Source organism: Poecilia mexicana, unplaced genomic scaffold (assembly GCF_051168715.1).
Source record: "Poecilia mexicana isolate PSO_F unplaced genomic scaffold, ASM5116871v1 scaffold_17, whole genome shotgun sequence".
In the NCBI taxonomy this organism is placed as follows: domain Eukaryota; kingdom Metazoa; phylum Chordata; class Actinopteri; order Cyprinodontiformes; family Poeciliidae; genus Poecilia; species Poecilia mexicana.
The window spans coordinates 18,238,688-18,261,210 of NW_028263386.1; the positions used below are offsets into that span (position 1 = coordinate 18,238,688).

General features: G+C 38.3%; 1 pseudogene across 1 annotated transcript; it reads left to right on the forward strand.

The window, feature by feature from the left end:
• Positions 1 to 8,891: 8,891 nt before the first annotated feature.
• On the forward strand, positions 8,892 to 11,548 carry LOC148154796 (uncharacterized; annotated as a pseudogene). Its single transcript, XR_015765872.1, has 4 exons — positions 8,892 to 8,945; positions 9,624 to 9,739; positions 9,954 to 10,048; positions 10,238 to 11,548. The product of XR_015765872.1 is annotated as an uncharacterized LOC148154796 (transcript).
• The last annotated feature ends 10,975 nt before the right edge of the window (positions 11,549 to 22,523 follow it).

A 22,523-nucleotide genomic window follows, 5' to 3' on the forward strand; every position in this document is an offset into this window, starting at 1 on the left:
TAGAGACAGTTTTACTTAGCAGCCAGACCTTTGCTCACATAAGTAGTTATTATTGACATTTTAGCTTTTACTCTAAGGATTTTTGTAATCTTACAATGTTGTTAGGACAGGAATCACTAACCCTTATAATACCAATTTTGATCCTGGATCTACATGAAATGTAGTTCAAGTGCCTTTAAACCTACTTGACCCTTAAAAAATGACAACCCATTTACAGCAATGTTAAAATATATACTCAAAAGACATTAAGCAATTATTGTTCTTAATCCCAATTTATATCAGAATTTCATGCGGTTCTGGACTGAAATAATCAGATTTTGCAGCACAGTGAAGTTAAAAATATGAAATTATGTCAGATTTTTTTTTATTGTGGACAGCTGTTATGAATAAAACCTGAAAAAAGCAACAGCAACAACAAACAATTAGTAAGATGAGAGAAGGCAAAGCGAACAGAATGAAGAACAGGAGGATGAAAACATACAAAACAGAGTTTTCAAAATTCCTTTGTTTATTTTTGCTTTATACTCAGCCAGAACTGTAAAATACATTAATAACCTTCCACACTTTCTCCACAATTTTTCCAACCATGCTTTCACATTTTTATGGACGATAAAAAATCACATTGTTTTCAGTTAGGTCAGGGGTGTCAAAGTCAAATGGACGGAGGGCCAAATAAAAAATTTAGCTACAAGCCGAGGGCCGGACTGATCGAATGTTCATTGAAATTTTTTTAAATGACTCATATAGTCTAGTGAACCTAATTGAACCTACTGAAAACCTAACAAATATATTCCAATATGATCAGATAAATAAAGCAATATTTTCTTATGGCTCTGTCAGTAATCTTTAATTTTCAACAGACACAACTGAAATATTTTTAAAATATAATTGGATTGAAATACAATAAAATAAAGTGCAAAAATCTATTAATCCACATATGTCAGAGTCAAGGCATTTAGATGTGTCGCCGGCGAATTACGGTACTGCAAATTTAGATGTGTCGCCGGCGACACATCTAAATTTGCAGTACCGTAATTCCACCACACGTAGCGCTAAGTGGAAAAATTCCAACGGTTTCTGAAAGGGGAGACGTTGCACTTTCCAGCAAGTATCGGGTTAATACGGTAACTTCGCAGCTGCAGCTGCAGAGAATGTAATTAATCCGGGGGGCACTCGTTTAATAGACGGTATATTTCGGCAATAACTTGGTGGATATTGAAAGTTCCGGTTGTTATGGATACATGGGTAAGTACATAATCTCACAGAACATTTAAAGAACTGCTTACAGTTCAAATAAGGAAGATATTTTTTTTCAGACGGGGTGCCGGCTTGCTGCGGTCTGCGGGCCGGTTCTAATAATAAATCAAGATCATCCCAGGGGCCGCAAAAAACCTTCTCGCGGGCCGGATGTGGCCCGCGGGCCTTGACTCTGACATATGTGCGTTAGGTGATATAAAATCACTGAACAAAATAGGCATCCGTTGCATCATTAGTGTTATTATGTTGTGATTATTCTAATCAGATATTACATAAAAACACAAAGAGGAACTTATAAACTCCTGCCTTTACGTTTAAAGGCACACCAGCCACCATGTGCTGGGAAACGATCCACATGCAGACTTCTCCACTTCTCTGGTCTAGGAAATTGTCTGGCTGTCATGTGGGGTATTCACCAGCAGAGAGCGCCACCGTTCTTGGAAGCTCTCGGAAGGTCACTTTGGTTTTGCAAGTTTACAGCTCATGTCGCTGAAGAAGAAGGGAAAAAAAGTCAACAAATTAACTCCCGTCTTCTGAAAAACCGTAACAGTTTCTATAGTTTATCTTGAGACCGCTGTGATTCAATGAATTATGTTTCTATTGCAGCTTTGGTTCATCTCCCTATTTCTTTCATTTTTTGCAAACTGCCGTGTTTTGTAATTGTTTGAGGGAAAAGGATAGCAGGCAGCTAGCACCGAGCTCTATGACCAGATGTAGCAATGACCGGGTTTTATCAGGGTTAGGTGGTTTCGGGCCCCCTGTATGCGGGAGTGCAGTGGAAGTGTTGGTAAACAGGCTTGTGGCGATATATGTTAGTGACTCATGCATCTGCTGGTGTCCAGTTCCAGATGAATCACACTTTTCTTTATCCGTCTGTAATCCCAATTGGACACTAGCTTTGCAACCTTTGATATGTGTAAACTGGTCAAAAGATGGCAGAGAAATGCCCAAATCGGGGACATATGGCTGAACAGCTGCCCTACGGTACTCTGTCTTCTGTAGTGTGATGTCTGGCTTTTTAGTCAGCATAAGGTCAGTTTGGTGGTTGTACTCACCCAGCCTGTGGCCTGCTTGGATATACATCCCTCTTGTAAACGTTAATTCAAATTAATTACAAAACTAGAGCAGCCTAAATTGAAGAGTTTCTACTCCAAACTCATCAGTAATATCAGTTACGTTTCATGTTGTTTTTGTCGTCTTCTGCCCGCACTCAACCCTCTGTTCTTTTTAGACCTAAAAGGTTTGGGAGGATCGACTGATTGTAAGAGTGGATCCTCTGTGGAATCAGTAGTTTTACTTAACACTGGTGGAAAAGGCAACACTTTGGTAGAGACTCATAATCAGCTGAATAAGCCTTTTGAACAAAATGTCTTCGAAAAACAAATTAAGTCAATATTCTTCTATTTACACAGTCAGGATTGGTTGAAAAAGCCATAACAAGCTTGTGAACAATAATTCATGACTTTGCTTCTTACTATCAACTCATTTTAACTTTGTGCTCGTGTTCCAAGCACTTTTTGAGATAAAAACTAAGAAGGTTAAAGTGACTCTTTGGGGTTTTAAAGAACGGTTTGAGGTGAATAACAGCCCCTTGTGCAAACACCTCAGCACATAAAGTGAGCAAACATCGCTCACGGCAAAAACCTAAGTTCCAGATTGAGGCACCAGAGAGACCCGACGAAGCTTTCTGTCCCATTTTGTGTCCTTTTTTTTGTCCTTCCGCAAAAGAGGACAGCCTGATTGTCCAGCAAGCAGCTCAGTCCCTCCCCTCCCCATAAAATATTAGACAAGACATAAATAGTTCTTATCAAAATTAACTGTTTGGTTTTGTGTTTGGATTACTATTTGATTGTAAAAGACAATCCTAGTCAATGAGATTATCTTTTTTTTTTTTTTTTTGCTTATCTGTTTGGAGAGTTGTGACTAAAGCGATCTCTTGTTTTGGCTTACTTGGTTACAAACATTCAGAACCATTCAGATTTCATGGCAGCACCATAATCTCACTTTTAAAGAAGCTATACCTAAAAGAAACCTAATTTAAATAAATGTGTTATAGGTGGAGAAAAAAATCCCACATTATGAATATATTCTAGTACTACTCTGTAAATCTGGTCACTAACTTTCACTCCAGCCCAGTTTCCAGTCATTTGTCAGATCCTCTTATTAACCTATTTCCAGCTTGATGTCTTGCCAGTTGCTCTTTGGTCCCTTTTAGGCTTCTGATCATTTTGTATAAGTTGTTTTTATATTAAATAGCCACAGCATGAAAAAAAGTAGCAATTTTTTCATGCTTTCTCCATTTTTGGACGTTGATGACCCTCACTGTGGTTTCTATGACTCTGGACTCTCAGAGTCATAGAAACTCCTTTGTTATCAGTTCAAGACTGACAGAAGTAATTGATGTGGTATTGTTTCATATCCGTTCCTAAATTTATTAAGGTTGGGGCATGAAGTGTTGCTCTTTGAGATCCTTTGGTTTATTTCATGTTGTCATATAAGTTATGTGGGGGAAGTAATCTCCAAAGCAGCAGTTTGATTAATAGTTGTGTTTACTTCACACAGTAAAGAGATTTCCCTGGAGAGCAAGTAGTTCTGCCAAAAACATTGTCCTTATCTCAACTAATTTCTGAATCTTGAGCAAAATGTCAGGTTGAACACAAATGAGGTCATAAGATATGAAGTGCATTTGGTAAGCAGAATAAACAGCCAATCTATGCGAATACTGCTGGTCGGGTTTGTTGGGAGAAACTTCAACATTATCTTAAAGAGTCTGCCAGGGGGTAAATTCAATTTCATAGCACAGTAGCAGCTTTTCTCCCCTCGCACATCTGACCTTTATCAAATAGTGGCAACATAAAAAACATTTTTTTAAAAATGGATGAAAAACGTATACCATTTGCTAGAAACCTTCTAGGGGAACCAAAAAATGTGGAAGAGTATGATTGAATTGTTCTTGACTTGCCAACATGGTCAATGCTATGTGGAAATTTTCAATGGTAAAACTGTGGTGGCAGTCTTATGTTGTGGAGATGATATTCTTCAGCAGGGAAGCTGCTTAGACTTGGTGGGAAATGGCTGCAGGTGAAGACAAGGTGATACTGGAAGGAAACCAGTTGCAGTGGCTGGAAAAGACTCGAAGCTGGGGTGGAGTTTCACCTTGATCCTGATCAGACAAAAATATCAAGGAAGTAGAGACACATTTAAAAAGACTTCAAAGTATTGACACAGTGACATTGATATAAAAGTCTCTCATATTTTTCAGATATTTATTTGCAGCATTTCTAGTCTACGACATAAAAGCTCAATAAAATACACTATTAAAAGACATTGTAGCCATTGGTTTCTAAATGCATCAGTCCTTTCTTTTTCTGGGCCACACACAGTTATCCATTTTGAGTGGACAACAGTTGGAAAAACGTATATTCAAAACAAGAAAGATTTAAGCACTAATGTTTACTCAAACCCATGAAATGTCCATTTTGCAAAACTTTTGAGAACTTTCAGAAAACCTACAGATCTATTGACTCAAGATCACTGGAAAAGATTACCAGAAAGCTGACTCTTTAGAAGCACGAAGGACGACTCAAGACTGTTTCCTGAAACCTGCAGTTGTCAACCATTGTGAGTCAACAGGACCCAACCAGCAGCAGCTCTCATCTGCCAGACAGCCTCACAGGATGACCTTCCCCCCGCCCCCTTCTCCAACATCAGCATCAGCCGGTGTGTGTTTAACATCCTCCTTCACCGTTGTGCTGACAGCGTAAAACTAGCATCTGAGGAGAAGTGACACCAGATCCACCAGGGCTCATAAAGTCATCGTCTCTTTGCTGCTTACCTTTCTCTTCGCATCTTCAGACCAAAGGCTTCACGTTCTGCCGGAGCTGCTGTGGGACTCGTTTGTTTCCCACATACTCGGTATGTCTTCAGGCGGCTCGTTGAAACTTTGATCTCCAAGAGACCACGACATGTAAGCGCGCGGGGTCCTGGTGGCGGAGAGGGATGGACCCTTCTGCTGCTCAAGCCGCGCCCCCAGGCAGATATATGTTCAACTGTCTAAACAACGCGATACTCTGCCTGTCACATTTTTATCACAGGAGAGGAGAGGTAAAACATCCCGAGAGATAATCTGGGAAAAGAGCCAGAGGAAGGCCGGGACGTGCGTTGTAGTGGATGGATGATTTCAGAGAACAAGATGAAAGATTTTCCCTCGTGCGGGGCATGTGCCTCCACTCATTGATCTTTTCCTTCCAAAATATCTCCGAGCCTTTTTCATCGTCGCTAAATAAAAAGCACACAAGACATTGAGGGATGACGTGTGAACTGAGAACTGAAGAAAGAGCAGTCTTTTTTTTTTTTTTTTGTCATTGCAGGGACTAAAATCCAGTCCATATTGTTCGATCATAAACGCTCAGGTCTGAAACATCGTCTCTTTGTTCCGGAGTCTGTTATCCACAGTTATGTGTGGCTTTTATTCTGGGCTGTTAATGTAAAAAATCTTTGTTTTAGCTATTCTTCACTTCCTTCATAAATATTCTCCCATAATGGACTTTTCAAGGCTGCTTTAGGACACTTCCTCCATTAAAAGTGTTTGTCCAGGGACGCATGACTGCGTTACGGGCCCCTTTGGCAGCCCAGTGCACATCTCCTCCTCTCTCTCTCTCATTGTGTCTTTGGGCCATTTTATTGACAGAGTAATTTGCTCTGTTCTTGTACTCGAGTCTCATGGGTACGATATGTATTAATTACCATCTATTCATCTGAGGCCATTCGTCCTTTCAGCGTGTCACAAAGCAGCACTTTCGGGGTAGCTGTTCACAGCTTCTGTCACGACCCTAATGCTCCGGCAGAATCCTGTGTGCCTGTGGGAGGAGAGCAGCGTGAAACCTCGTGCACTAATGAATGAGAGATATATTGCTGGAACATTGTGATTGGTCTGGAGCTGTAAGATTGCGGATGTTTGATGAAACACAGTGAAATATGTCAGATGTGACAAAGTTTTCCCACTTCCTTTTCTGGAGTGGATCACATAAAGCGCGAATGATTTCTGAAAGTGTTTAAGTGCTGCTCATCAACTCACTGGAGTCATTTTGTCAGCTGTGTATTTGTATGTGTTACAATTTCCCTCTGGAAATGAGAGTAAGAATCTCAGCTTTTATAAGTAAAGGTAAAATAAATGAGTCAATCTCAGTTTTCCCATCTAATTAAATACATTAAATTTTCGTTTTAACATAGGCACACCTTGGTTTCCATAACTTGTTTTCCAGTTATAAATAAATTATCATTTGAGAACTTCATTTACGTTTACCCAGCTATCGTCTTCTGATATACAAAAGTTTATTTTTTATGAAACATGAACTGTGACAAAAAGCAATCAAAAATAGAAGATAGTCACATAATATTATTGAAAACACGACATTTTATTATATCTAATATTGCATCAGACCAATAAAAAAACATTTTCAATACATAGATATTGCTTAATGGAAAAAAAAGGGTTTAATATCTGCTTTAATGAGGGGTCATATGTATTTAGGGTTAGGGTTAAAGAGTGACATGGTGGGCCACCTTGAGTTTGACACGTGGTTTAAACCATCGGATTGCAGCCACAGAAATTCATACATTATTTAGTTTTTTTGAAGAGTTTTTAGCCCTGTGTCATAAAAATAATATATGTTTTTTATTTATTTTTAAGCATTTTTCATGGTGTATCTTGTAATTAAACCTTTTTATATATATGCAAAGTCAAATTCACCACTAAAACTACTAAATCTTGGCAAAAAAAAATATAAAATAATATATATATATATATATATATATATATATATATATATATATATATATATATATATATATATATATATATATATATATATATATATATATATACTGCTCAAAAAAAATAAAGGGAACATTTCACTTTAATTTTGTGTGTGGCTCCAAATCCAGGCCTCCATTGGTTAATAAATTTGATTTCCATTGATGATTTTTGTGTGATTTTGTTGTCAGCACATTCAACTTTGTACAGAACAAAGTATTCAATGAGAATATTTCATTCATTCAGATCTAGGATGTGTTATTTGAGTGTTCCCTTTACTTTTTTGAGCAGTGTATATATACATATATATACATATATACATATATCTACAGCTACTTTAAGATGCCATGCCTTTAGGATTTTGGCAGCAAGCTGCTTCTTTTTTGATAAAAACACGAGGTTGTGTAGGAGGCATAAAGCTTCAAAGATGGCAATCTCCAATCTTGTCATTTCCTCGTCTGATTTTTATTCACATTCTGCTCTGATTCTGAGTCTACTGCAGGAGCTTGGCGTCTGATCTCTTCTGAATCCAACATCTCTGCCATTTCCCTTTTCTTTCCCGGAGATGTTTCTCCCTTCATGCCCGTCGACGCCTCTCCCGCCCTCAACCGTGTTTGTCTGTGAGCAGCCTTTCAGCCGGCCCCTGCTTGTCGGCTGATTGCAGATAATTACAGCTATTTGACTGCAGTATTCACATCCAGGACTTTCTGCAGGCTCTTATAGACAGAGAACATGCCAAGCAGATGCCCTTAACCGCCTCTGTGGATAACTGCAGACATAATGGCACTGCAAAATGTGACCGAATAAAAATCAGATATTGCGTGCATGTCTGTGATCTCGAGTTGTTGCACTTAATGCTGAGAACAATTTTGAAACAACAAAATGTTGGCATTGGAAGTGAAATAAAGCAGTTTGTTGATTTCAGTAACAACATTAAGATACCTTTTAAATTATGCAGCTTCTACTGTATTGTACACTATTGTATTGGTCACATTATGTTGGCATTCCATCAGTGTTCCATCAGAGATGGTAAATCATCCAAGTCATCCAAGTTCTCAAGTAGCACAGCAGTCCCAAAGCATCACACTTCCACCTCTGTGTTTGACTGTCAGCACAAAATTCAATGTTCCACTTTCCTCTACCATAAAATGCTACTCTAGAAATCTTGTGTTTCTAAAAACGTCTTTTTCTTAGCAAATGGCTGCTGAGCCTTTGGGTTTCTTTTGAGCAGCAGTGGTTCTCAAGTAGAAATCGTCCTATGGATGCCTTGTTTGCCAAGAGTCTTTCTTTTTATTGGAGTCATGATCACTGATTCGAACATGTATTATTTCCACTGCTGTAGATATTGTCACAGGTTCTTTTGAGATGTCCTGGATACGTCATTGATGTCTTCTCATGTCAGTTTTGTTTGGCCAGTTCATCGTTGTTCTGTGTTTTTTTTCATTGGTGAAAAGTTCACTCTTGCTGTGGACTCAGAGCCTTAAAAATGGTTTTATAACTCTTTTTAGACTAAAAGATACACTGAAAAAAGTGATTTTGGAGAGTGGTAAATATGATCTAAAAAAATCATATAAAATGTAATAGATTTTTTCAGTTAGCTAAGGAATTATAAAATAATGGGTAAATTATACATATGCTACCCATTCGTTAACAGTAAAAACCTGTTACATAGGAAAATAGAGTAAAATATACCCCCGAATCTTGAGTCCGGTGCACGCGTCCTGATCCACACTCCGTACCAGTAGGTGGCGGTAATGCACACCATTAAGTTGCTTGCCAACCGCCATTAAAACAAAAAGGAGAAGAAGTCCGTTTTTGAATGAGCGGGACAAGGAACTCTGGATCCTCTCTGCCATCGAACCGTGAGCTGAAGGTAAGCTATTTGTGAATAATAGCGCGAAGGCAAATTGTAATATTTGAAATGATGAGATATTTCACTTCACTTATTTCAATATGCATCTGTGTAACATGCCATTACTTGAAATCAAAGTTTGAGTCTGTCCCTGGCGCCACCATGACCGTTAACTGTCTGGACAACTAAGTTGCAATGAAATGTTCGCGGTGTGCTCTTTACAATATTAGCTAGCATGCATGACTGAGTCTGACCGCTGGTTTTAAGGTTAGAAACTAGTCAACTCCAGCTTTTTCTAATATATTGAATGGGCGGATGTTTAGGATAGACTGTAAAGGGGATAGTTCAGCTTTTGACAAGTGTGGTTAAGGTATAATGGTCATTAAGTATCTGCAGGTCTCTGCTCCCACTTCACGCTGCACCGAAATACACTGCTGTCAATGAGGAACAATTCATTAGTGTATTTTCGCCTCAGTCTTAAAATACTACTATGCTAATATGTCGCCAACATATGAAATGACTGACGTGTTTTATGTTGTTTACCTGTTAGCTCTGTTAGCTCCCTTAACATGGCAGCTAGTCGGTCTCTGCCGCGGTCTGTTTAAAAACAAAATGATCCGCTCTCCAGATTACCTGCATGCCCATGCCTATGAGATCTGGTCTCATTTAAAATGTTATTTTTGTCCTTTTATTACCTAGATCAAGGAAGAGTTCAGACGTATCACTACATTTTCCTTGGAGGAGACATTCATGCTAAAGCTGCGGTCTAAAGAAGGGGCTGCTGGTTCCAAGATGCGCTGGACACTATAAATGACGTATGTTATTTTACTTTTTTTCACAAATATGTCATTATTGATATACGTGAATTAAAAGTGAAATAATTTGTAAAGAATTGCTTTGTTGTGAACAAAGTTGAGCTCCTTACCAACTTAAACTACCCCTTTTTTTAAAGCAATTCTGTCTTACTGTATGTAATTCTCTCCCCACTCTCCACTAACAGTCTTTTCACTAAATTGTATCTCCCTACAGACACAGAGCATTGAGGAAAAAAAAGGGATGCAGTTGTCTGCTGCCTCATTAACTATTTTGGTGAAAGACAAGAAGATATTTTCCATGACTGCCAGGTATGTCATTGATAACAGATGATTAACTCAAGGGATCCTCTCCACTCCTTTCCTCTCTCTCCCCTTTTCCTTTTATCTTCTAATCACTCCCCTTTGGTCTCCTTTAAATAAGTTGAAATGTATTGAAACAGCATCTTCAATTAAATTAATAATGTGTATCTTCTTTGTTTCTTTCTTTTTAACATGTAGGAATGTGAGGACTACACAGACAAAACAATGAAGGTGATCGTGATGCACAACATCATGGCTGAGGAGGATCCATCAGATGTGTCGATAGTGACTGAGGGAAACCAAGTGATGGAAGGATGTGGAAGCCGAATAAAGGCATGTGTGCTGCTGATGGGACTGATATATGCCCTCAATCTTGACTATCCAAAGCAGCTCAAGAACACATTTGAAGCTTTTCAAAAACTTTTTTTGGAATTTGATGGGGTAAAACTACTGAAGAAGGTCCACAGCCTCAAAAACAAGCTCATGCAATAGACATACATTTCCCCTCTCGTTCCAAGAGGATCTTTTGTCTGGACAGATATTTTTAATGGAGTATAGTTTTATATACTTTTGTCCTCTTCCCTCCTCTGCTCCACACACAGACACAGAAATATATGTACAGATGGATACATAAGTATGTTGCAGCCTCTCTCAGCCCACTCCATTGTTCTCTGATTTCTCCACAATGACAGAACTGGAAAAGCAATAGAAACTGGCCAGTCTGGTCAATACCACTGAGTGAATCCTGAAGAATTTTGAACTCTCCCTCTTTCCCTCCCCATTTGTTTGTTTCTTTTATTCTCATCCTATCTCTGAGAGTGAGAGCAAGCACAGAAACTAAAGAATGTTGATTTCCTGATTTGTCTTTATCCAGAAGTTTGATACTGTACACACAGAAACAATCTTGTAGAGTTTGTGTGTGGATTTTGTGGCTTTTAAAATAGAATAAGGGGTCTCTGAAAGTGTTGTTTGCACTGACAAATTATCCAGAAAGAACATTTGAAGCCATTAGCATAGTGAGTTATAAAACAGGTTTATTCATTGAAATGTTGTGTAAAGCTGTTGTACTGCACTTTATTAATTTTTTGGATAATTTAGTGTATTATTGCTGCTTATAAACAAGGCAGTTCAGTTATTTGTGTATAAATACACCTGCAGATTGCTGATTTGCTCAGTCACTGTTGTATGTGGCTGAAGAAACACAAGTAAGAGTTTAGATACAAGAAAATCTTCATGTGACTGGACATCCCTTGCACCTCTGCTCTGATCACCTCACTTCTTTCATTTTCTCTTCTCTCCTCACTTCTCCTTTTCTCTGATCTACTCCTTTCTTATTGAGCAGATGTTGGACAATATGTTTTATTGTCCAACATTACTGAAACAACATTTGAAGTTGTTAGGTTATAACGCAGGTTCATTATTTGTAATGTTCTGTGACACTGTTGTGCTGCAATTTATTCTGTGTTTCTGTTTTTGATGACTTTATGGATTAAAAACATTGAAAAGGTGTATGATCTGAATGTCTTTTTTGGGGGTAAGTCTTACCTTCTCAGAATAAGTAATGGTTATTAACTGATTTTAATTAACCTTTATTTGTAATCATCAGGTATTACCTACTAGCAAACAAGACATAGTTTTACCTAATTTAACTGAGTAAGTAGCTGTTGAATATATACATAAATATGAGGTAAATTTTACCCAATTTCTTTAAGTATTTCATATATTTTTTGTTCAGTTATTTTATACTCAATATATGGTACTAAATTTACCACAAAAGAGTGGATGCAAATTGTTACCTCAGATTTATTAGGTAAATTCTATAGCTTACTTTTTTCAGTGTACCAATGAATTCTTCTGGTTTCTTACCTGTTCTTAAATTTCTTTAGATTAGGACTCAATGTGTTGTTTTTTTAAATATATTTTTTAGATATTTTATCCTATTTAATGCTATCAGATTCGATGTTTAAGTGATTTGTTAAATCTACAAATCTGGCAGTAATACACTCTAACTGTGTTTAGTGAAACTGAACTCAGCTTTCCACAGAAATTGGTTATTCAAAATGAACTTGTGATTTTTCAAGTGGGAAAAAATATATACATATTTTTCCTAGAGAGCTAGTTTGGCTTTAAAAGAGCTAACATCTCAGTAAGATCGTAGTTTGAATACTATTTGTTTTTCATTCTATCGAAACACAAAGTAAGTCTAACACAAAAATAAACTTGAAGACAAACACAGTGGTGTTTTTAATTTTTTATTTTTTTACTCCATCTGGGTTTGGTGTGAACCAACGGATGAATATGTGGACAAACACTGACATGCAGGTAGCAGGAGCTTTGCTGCAAAGCTCCTGCTACCTGTTTCCCTTCCAAATGCACATGAAAACCGATTTACAGCGCAAGACATTTCCTAGAAAACTGAAAATGTCTCGTCATCCAATCATTCACCAAACCAACAGCAAAATCAACACAAAAATGCTTCACCATGATATAAAAGTCAATCCTCTTCTATGGCCATTTACGTCCTCTGACTTAAATCCCATAGAAAACCTGAGACAAGCTGAAAAATCTAGTTTCAGTCCGGTTTTGTAAAGACCAGCTCCATCTCCTATATGAGACGGATTCCAGCTTGAAGGAATGTAATTGTTCCTGAGCGATCGTAAATTAGGCGACATGCCTCACAGCTCGGTGCTATATCCAGCTCCGAATGAGTCAGACGCTCTACGATGACAGCTTTCCTCGTCTTTCACCTTCTATTTCCCTCATTCCTTCCCCATCTCCTCCTTTTTTTTAAATTTTTTTTTTTTTATCTCTGTTGTCTTCTGCATCTTTCCTTCTTCCCATCACCCCAATCTGTCTTCTGTTTGCACAAATCGAAAAACAGGAGACCTGAGACCGTATCACTGTACTTGCTGAGCAGGAACTACATTTCTGTCTGTCTCTTTTTGTTCATGGGAAGCGTTGACAGCTGAGCACTTGACCACCGGCAAAAGTAGAAAGAAGTTAAAAAAAAAAGAAAAGACAAAACTGGGGCACATATATCTTCTCTTGTTGAATGTCTATAGATGTATCTTCACTATTCTCTTCTCCTGACAATTATTTATCTGATATTCATGTAAAACTTTATTTTTCAAACTCACACCATGGAGTTCAAAGCAACAGATTTATGGTCGGACATTTCTGAGAGATGAAGCAAGAAGCACGACAGGGAATAGGGGATAAAGGGAAAAGAGGAATGAACTGTCACTAATAAATCCCTGCAGCATTTAATACATGACTAGAGATAATAATCTGCCTTATACTTGGCAGAACATTTTCTTATGTTCATATTTTAGGCATGAAACCAATATAAAAAACTTGTGAGCAGTTTCTCTCGTTATGCAGATTTTTTTTTTTTCCAGAAACAACACCAACGACGCATTAAAAGTTTCAAACCATTCAAAACTGGAAATGCATCCCTCCCACACAAATGCTGACAGGCATGCTTGTTAGTTTTAAAAGGTCATTTTATTTTAAAGTCCAAATCCTACCACAGAGATTTTTGCATTTTCAGCCTAAAAAAATGTTAATAAATCCTGGCACTTGTTGAACAGTTAGTGCGATAGCACCTTGCATTCACCAAGTCAGGCACAAACAAGCATCAAGCTTCACTTACATGAGAACTTTTGAGAAAACAACAGACTTTTACTAACTAGTGCCTGGATCAATTATCCATTTTACCACAGGAGACAAACATCAGATTTTATTTTCCACCACCCCCTGAGGCTGTTGCAGCAACTTCAGCTTCTTGGTTTTCCGTGACATTCTCTCGCCCACTCCAGAGCCTTTCAGCGTCGAAATGGAGGGACTTTTTCCTCCAGTGTTTTCCGGTATCCACAGCCAGTCTTCTCACTAGTTCCCTGAAGAGGTCTCAAAGATCTCTTAGATCACTGGACTCTGCAGAGCACTCAGGTGGGCTGAAGCTTTATTTTCTGAGTAACGTTGCCCTTATATATATATATATATATATATATATATATATATATATATATATATATATATATATATATATATATATATATATATATATATATATATATATATATATATATATATTGTGATTTTTACTTAATCTTTATTCAATCTTTGCTCTTTTTTAGTCATTTTTTAGGAATAAATGTCACTTTTTAAAACAGGGATCACCAACCTAGTCTATCCAGCCAGAATTAAATGACTGTGGGAAATGAATGGATGATGAATTAATATCCATTTGGTATTTTCTTTATTACCAGTGAGATGAATTATAACAGATGTTTGTTCAGTAGGAAATATGAAATACTGAGACTACTTTGTTTGTCTGTACAACCCATAAACTATCTGTTTGAGTTTGAAATATTTCATAAATGGAAACTTTTTGTTGTTAGCAAGATTCAAAGATTGGCAAATACGTCATGATGAACATTTTACCACACTTACAGGCCGGCTTGTGAATAAGGTAATATGTGCTGGTGACAATTCAAGTTGTCTTTCCAGTAATATCAGGTCAGCACACTGAAATGAAAAAGTTTTCTGTGTACTTTTAACAATACTGGTTGCATTGACTCATTACTTTATTAGGCAGGAATACAAAATAGATTTTCATCTTCTCTATCATCACACCCGGTTTGGATTTAAAGCCTGTGAAATGAGGCCATAAGGCGAAAAGCAGTCGGCTGCAGAGGGAAAGATGGCATGAAATGGATGATTATTGAACAGAATTGGGCCCATGTTCTCCGTCAAGCTTGTATTGTCCTGGAAGCTAAATACTGAGATGAGCACAGAGGAAAGCCTGCACTTGCAAATGGATGAGCCTTTTTGGTTTTGTTTATCTCCACACTGCAGGCACGGAGACAAACCGGAGGATTTCTCGTGAAGGCTCAGATGTGTGATTGTTGTACCTATTAAGTCTCAGCTGGCACCTGAGTACATTTGCATGTAATTGCACTGGTTTATGCAATGATATAAATGTAGTTCGTGGCGAGGACTTTTGACCACTGTGATGCTGCGCAGTGAACATTTCATCTGATACATCTTCCTAATCATCCAGAAAGTTCGACGTTTGCTTTCGTCTGTTACCGTTTGTTTCCTTTTTTTTTTTTTTTTTTTTTTTTTTTTTGTCAACAAGCAGCTTGTGGCAGATAAGAAGGATGCAACACGATGATGGTCCAAAACTGTTTCTAATTCAGCTGCTGGTTGGTGTTCGGCACCAACGGCCAACTGGATTACCATTTATTTTCTCCGTACTGTTGGGGTTTAGTAATTAGTGCAAACATGAGGCTCATCTGTCTGTGTTTCCAGCTCTGAAATCCTGACACGTCATTAAACACGGCCAAGTGATTTATACGTGCGATACATCATGACATAATTGGTACTCAAAGTGAAATGGAGGCTAAAATTACCACAAATTATGCCTCGACTATCAGTCTTTCGGCAGATATTACACTTTTCCATCATGTTACTTTGCATAACACTCGTCCTGAGGTGATCTCTCAATGCCTGGCTGCATGAGCTGCAATTGGCTGTGCTGCTTTGGCTCTGGTCTCAGGTGCTCGGCGGCCATGCCAGGCAGAAAGCAGTCCCGTCTGCATCAGCACACATCATCCATCCCTTTCTCAGTATCACTCTCCGCAGAGATGCAGCGCTCATTGCTCATCCCACCCCATCAAGCCCAGTTATTGGCTTATGATCACATGGACTGCACAGAGGACGAAGGAACAATGCATCATTGCACATGTTGCCGCTTCCCCATGCAGGCGCACGCAGAATACAAAAACATACATATCTAGAAAGTAAAAAAAAAAAAAGACCATGATAGTGGTGATAGTACTCTAGTTAAAACCACACAGAAATCTCACAGTGAAACAAGTAACAAATTCAAGTACCTTCACAGCTGCAACAGCTACAGCTTAAGGATATTATTATATTGTGAGCTATGTCACTTTTGTATTATATTTTGGCTAAAATGGATTAACCCACTTCATTATAAGAGAACCTAATGTTATGCAATATCTTCAGCCTGGCCGCACAACATCACAGACGAGTAACCAATTTGATTCTTATGCTGTCTTCAGTTTCTCTCTTAGTATCATTTTATTGCGCAAAAAAGAAACAAAAAGCCCGACAGAGGTTAAATCTTAAAACGTTCCTCTTTAATCAGCAGCCGGTCCTCCCAAGCGATTGTTTCACCCTGACATGCATGTACACAAATGTCACTTCACAGATTATTTCAACCTAAAAATAGTAACAATAGTGCCGAGGTAAATGTGCAAGAAGTTGCGATTTTTAAAAAAATGTAATGTTTCTGAAATAAATGTTCATAAAAACAAAACAAAACAAACAAAACAAAAAGTCAGTAAGTAGTGCATCATCCATCAGTTTTTGTACTACAGGTTAACAGCTGACAGCTATTTGGCATTCCTCTGGTTGGTACTGAAAGGCCATTGTGGGTTTGTCAAACTGTGTTATCTTTGGTATTTTTTCATTTTCAAACTAGGATTGTCCTGATCAAGCAATTTTCAGATGCTCAGTGTTGGAGAAAGCATTTCAAACCTGCTGATACCCTGAGTGGGTCTTTGTTAAAACATCAAAAATGTTAAAATCAGTCAAGATTGTCCAGTGAATGAAATAAAAAAAAATAAAAGTGGACCATCATTCAATATATGTCTGCAGTATCAAGGAAACTAAGGAGGATAGTTTTTATTCCTGACTGAGCCCTGGCAGTGGTCCACACCTCTTACTGAAATGTGTCCAAGCTTTTATCGGCCGCCTAAGGTGTCGGGTCTTGGAGGTCTCGCTGCTGCGTTTTCTTTTGTGTCGTTCATCTAACATAGAACAATTTCTGCGCCTTCGCACACCGTCTACCCAGTCCAAAAAGTACATTCTGAAATGATTTTACTAACTTATTTATCCTCCACGGAGAAACTGTACAGGTTGGGGATTTTAATATTTATGTTGAGGATGACTGACCTCTCAGCTTTTAGTTTTACAAGCAAGTTTCTGGTCCAGTTCACACCAAAGCGCAAACTCTTGACATTTCATTTCAGGTTTTAATGTTTTCTTTCTCATTAGGACATTTTTATTTCTGACCACCACTGTAATTTTTAATCTACTCTCACTTGTTAAGTTTTTTTTATTTTTTACTACTGTCGTGTTTTCTGAGGCTTTTAATTGTATTATTATCCACTTTTAATGATGTAGATATCCTAATGAATCATTTTAATGAACATTGTCTTTTTCTTTTAGGCAATGTCTGCCCAATTAAAAAAGAGGAAAATACCAGTTTTACATTCCTCACTGATGTTGTACGACGAAAACTCATTTGCGAGCACATTCTTTAAACTTTTAGCAAATGTTAGTGTCTTACAATAACTCAGTAACGGAAGTGAGAACTACTATATATATATATATATATATATATATATATATATATATATATATATATATATATATATATATATAGTAGTTCTCACTTCCGTTACTGAGTTATTGTAAGACACTAACATTTGCTAAAAGTTTAAAGAACCAAGTGGCGGGCATAGTGTACAGGAACATCTGTGCCGAATATGGACTGGAAGCCCCGAGGTCAAAGTGGGGGACACCCCCAAAGGTGGTGGAGAATGACCGAGCTAAGATCCTGTGGGACTTCCAGATCCAAACAGACAAGATGGTAATGGCGAACCAACCGGACATTGTGGTGGTGGATAAAGAACAGAGGAAAGCCGTTGTGGTGGATGTAGCAATACCAAGTGACCACAACATCAGGAAAAAGGAGCATGAGAAACTGGAGAAATACCAGGGCCTCAGAGAGGAACTGGAGAAGGCCTGGAAGGTGAAGACCACAGTGGTGCCTGTGGTCATAGGGGCCCTCGGGGCAGTCACCCCCAAACTGGAGCAGTGGCTCAAACAGATCCCAGGAACAACATCAGACATCTCAGTCCAGAAATGTGCAGTTCTAGGCACAGCCAAGATACTGCGCAGAACCCTCAAGCTCCCAGGCCTCTGGTAGAGGACCCGAGCTCAGAGGATGAAAGAGACCACCCGCGGAGGGTGAGAAGGGAATTTTTATATATGTATGTATATATATATATACATAGTTTTAAAGGGCAGAGGGAGCACTGAGTTGTTATTTCACATTATTATATGGTTATTCCTGTTACTACACCGACTGCTCCTATCCTCAAATGAGGACGGCCAATTTTTTTTTATTTTCCTGATCTTCTTGAGCATCTGTGCATCTTTAGATTGGCAGAACCTGTGATCCCTTTTAAAAGCCAGTCAAAAGTATATATCTTAAATCTACTTTTTAATAAATTTTCTTGTGTTTTGCATTGTTTTCTGTTCTCCAATTAATTTTTATAGATTTTTTTTCTTCTTTTTTTTTTAAATTAAGTGTCTTTATTTTTTACATCAAGTCTGCCTTCTTTGGGTCCTCATTATAAACACCGGAGCAGGAAAACTTTTGTGACAATATAAAAAAAAAATGTTTTTAAGATTGAGCATGGCAACCACATGAAGTTACACTGTTTACGTCCTAATGCAGGCCTCTGTATATTAATTGCTGAAGGATTTTGAGATTCAGGGGAGTCACCAAATAACGCAGGAAGACTCCTGATCCAGTTAGGCGTGGTGCTATCACAGTCAGCACCATGTAATGTTGATTAAAAATGCTTTAGCAGTGGATTCTTTATCTGCAAGGGAGGGAATTGTAAAATATGTACATTAATTACACCACATTAAAAAACATACACTGGGAGTTTGCACAATTAGCCTTTGTTAAATAAGATTTAAAAAAATACAAAAGCACATTGAAAATAACTCATGAAAATACAATAAATCCTGAAAAATCACTTCGACAATGACATTAGAACTTGCACGAAAAACACTTTGAATGCATTCATCCTTGAGTCCATGTGGAGGCATTTGCTTAATGTGAGCAAATTCCCTCAAGGTGTTTCTCAGATCTCAAACTCACAATACTGGGACAGACTGTACCGCCTGCAGCCGTCGCTGCTGTCCCCACTGAAGCTCAAACTAATTTCATGCATTTCTTCAGAGGAACCTTAATGTGGGTTCAGAAACTACAGTGCTGGTCAGAGGTTTGCATGGAGTCAACTTGATCAGGCTAAATGTGCATGCCGCCTCAAATATAAATCTAAACTGATCCAGTTAGGCGTGCTAAGAAATGCGTCCATTGATTTAGCATTTTAAGGTGGTTGATGGAAATTGCCACATGACGGTCTCCTAAAAAATGAAGAGACCACTGAATCCCACTGAAAACCTCGTGGTTATTCCACCAAATATTGATCTCTGAACTCTTCCAGAGTTAAAACATTAGTATTGTTGTTTCTAGATTAACATGAACTTGTTTTCTTCACATTATTTGATGCCTGAAAACACTGCATCTTTTTTGACTATTTCTATTTTTTTTTTTTTTTTTTGCAATTAAATACTAAAGTTTTGCTAGGAATTTCGGAGAGATGTGAATAGTTCATTTTACTCAAACTTATACCTATAAAAAGTAAAATCAGAGAAAATGATCATTTAAATGAGCTGTATGTCGTGGCTGACATACGTTTAGGAGCATAGTGTAAAGGTCACTGGATGTCTAGAAGACTCCATGTTATTTATTTACTAAGCAAACATAAAGCAAAAAGTGAATGGTTAACACAGCAACATCCTAAAACTTAAAGTCACAACAGAAGTTGGAACTTTCTGCTGAATGCCAACATTTTATCTGACATAATGACCAGAATTGACATATAATCTCGCCTGTCGGCTGCTCAGTCAGCTCAATCTCCCTGTTGTTGTGGCTCATACAGCTGCTGCTGCTGCACAGCTCATGAGTCTTAATAACAGCATTCATGTTCTCCTCATTATTCCCGGTCTGTCTCCATACAAATCCTGTCGGTATTCTGCCCAGGATTCTCCTCCTGGCTGTCTTCATCACAGGAAGTCAATCACATTGCTGTGTTTGTTGCTGTTAAGTCTTCCCGTCGCAATGTTGGGATATTTCTGTACCCGAGTCAATTTTTTTTAATTTCCTTTTTAAATCCACCGCACTAATTGTTCAACTAGTTCCAAGACCTTATTCAGAACTGAAAAACAAACAAAGCATTGAGAAGAGTTGTGTGGTGATGGGGGTCTGTCACTCCGCTGTTAAGAGATACATTATCCTTCTTTTTATTTGGGGATTTTTTTCATCTCCTGCTTTGGTTTCACGTTCATTTCTATTACAAATGTACCAGAATCTTTCAAATCATGAAGAGATCACATTAACAAAGCTTGGTTGCGCCTATCAGGTTGCTTACTCTATCAGGGTCATGTGCTATTTTAGAGCTTGTGCATGATATGCAGCTATAATGTAGTGCAGTAGTTGAAGTGCAAAGAAACAAGAATAGTAACACCTGATTAAAGAGCAATCGTTTTCAGAAAAGCCCGCAGCCAGCGGGCTTCCCGGCTTCACTCGGCCGAGCGCCCCAGCAAAGCGTACCGCGGGATTAGTTTTCTTCTCTAAAATCTTTAAATAAAATCATTACCAAACTGGAGGACAAGTGTTGAGGGCCTGTGAAGTGCACTGAATGAACCATTCATCATAAGTATCTGCAGCAGAGCGTGGCTCTGGTATAATAAACTGCACTGTGGTGGAATAATCTCCCTATTTTTCAGGCCTGATTTCACTTCAGCTAAAGAGGGAGGACAGGGGTTACTGAAAGACACAGAGGCAGAGAGTGGTGCCGCAGAATCGAGAGTCAATGCGCTTCTATCATTGCTTAGAGAAACATAATGAAAAAGCACAAAACAAAGAGAACGCCTATGGGTTGACAGCAAGGATGTGTGTTTCTTCTAATCTAAAGGAAAATAATGGTAACCATAAAACCTCCTTTGTTTCTCATCGTGACCTTGTCACTTTTGCACATTTCTTTCGATTTCTGGATGTTTCTACCTTTGCTCCGTTCCGCATCTCTCCCAAAGCCTCCATTTTCTCATCACTTCTACCCACTCACTTGTCAATCCTCTTCTATTTCTCACTTTATATACGTTCCTATTTCGCCCTCCCTCTTTCAGACCAGTTAATCTCTTCCTCCCCTGTACCAATCTGTTTTTTTTCCACACTCCTCCTCGTCTCTCATCATCCCTCCTTTGCCCTTTTTCCTAACCCATTTGAACTTGCCTCTAAGCCTTCCTTCAGTAAACCCCGAGACTTGCCACAAGTGCTCAAATAGCAAAGAACTGCAGCGCTTATCAGAGGGCTGGCAGAGCTTCGGGGTGTGTGAGGTTTAGTGCTCCCCTTTTTGTTTGCATCTCAGAGGCTGTCTGGTCGGGTTGGGAGGAACATTGATCGCGGGGCTGTGGGACATGGGACAGCAGGGAGGAGAAAGTAAGGTGTAACAGAATTATTTCTGCAAATTTTAGATAAGAGTGGTGAGGACGTATCACCGATAAATCCTTCCTGCACCTCACTTGATCGTTATCACAAGGCATGCCAGCGTCGCAAGCACGACACACGATCGCATTCATAAAGAACAAACCAAGCTTGTTTATCGTTAAAGTTAAAAGAAAAGTGTCACCTTAATTCAAATTAGAATAACTTTGAGTTTCACACTTTAAACGGTGTTTGCAGGAAAGCATTTATAGCTTTACAGTAACCCAGTTCAAGCATCTTTTTAGAAATTTCTTAAACGAGAGGAAAATACTGGGAATTACAAACTAAACTTTCACATTTGGTTATGTTACATCATGACATAGCCGCTTTTTAATCCACTTTAAACCTCTAAATACTTATTAATTCTTCTTTTACGACCTGACAGGCTCATTAAGAATAAACGCCGATCATCTGTGAAGTCTTTCCACAGATAACTCAGCTAGATTCGGGTCTCTACTTTGACTGGGCCATCCTAACTCGGTACTATGCTTTGAATCAAACCATTTAATCGCAGCTCTGGACATCAGGACGGTATGATCATGGAGTTAGTTTACAGTAGGGCTACATGATATCAGAAAAATATATGACTGTGACAATACTGCTAAATATCGGGGTGATGATACCATTATGATTGACGCAGATTTTAGGACTTTTCTTTCTTTTTCCTTTTCTTTTACGATGTCCTCGCCTTTTTGTTTTAGCTCTAGTATCTCATCCACTGGAACTACTTTTGTTCTAGGAATCAAGGGAAATTTGAGTCCTTCCAACATGCCAGGTTTTAATCACATACTTTAATAATCTCACCAGCAGTGCACCCAGTTAGCAGCTGATTGAAAGGGCAACAACAATTGCAATTTGATATTGTGTTTCTCTAGTTAACAGCCACGCATCGTCTTGCATGCAGGCTAAAAAGTTTAGTTTTGGTTTCATACTTCGTAGCTCCAACTTCCACATGCTTGCCGTTTCCCCTGCTCCATTTGAGGTGTGATTTTCTTTCTTGGACTACAAAAATAATGCATTAGATGCATTAAGTAAGTGTAAAAAAAA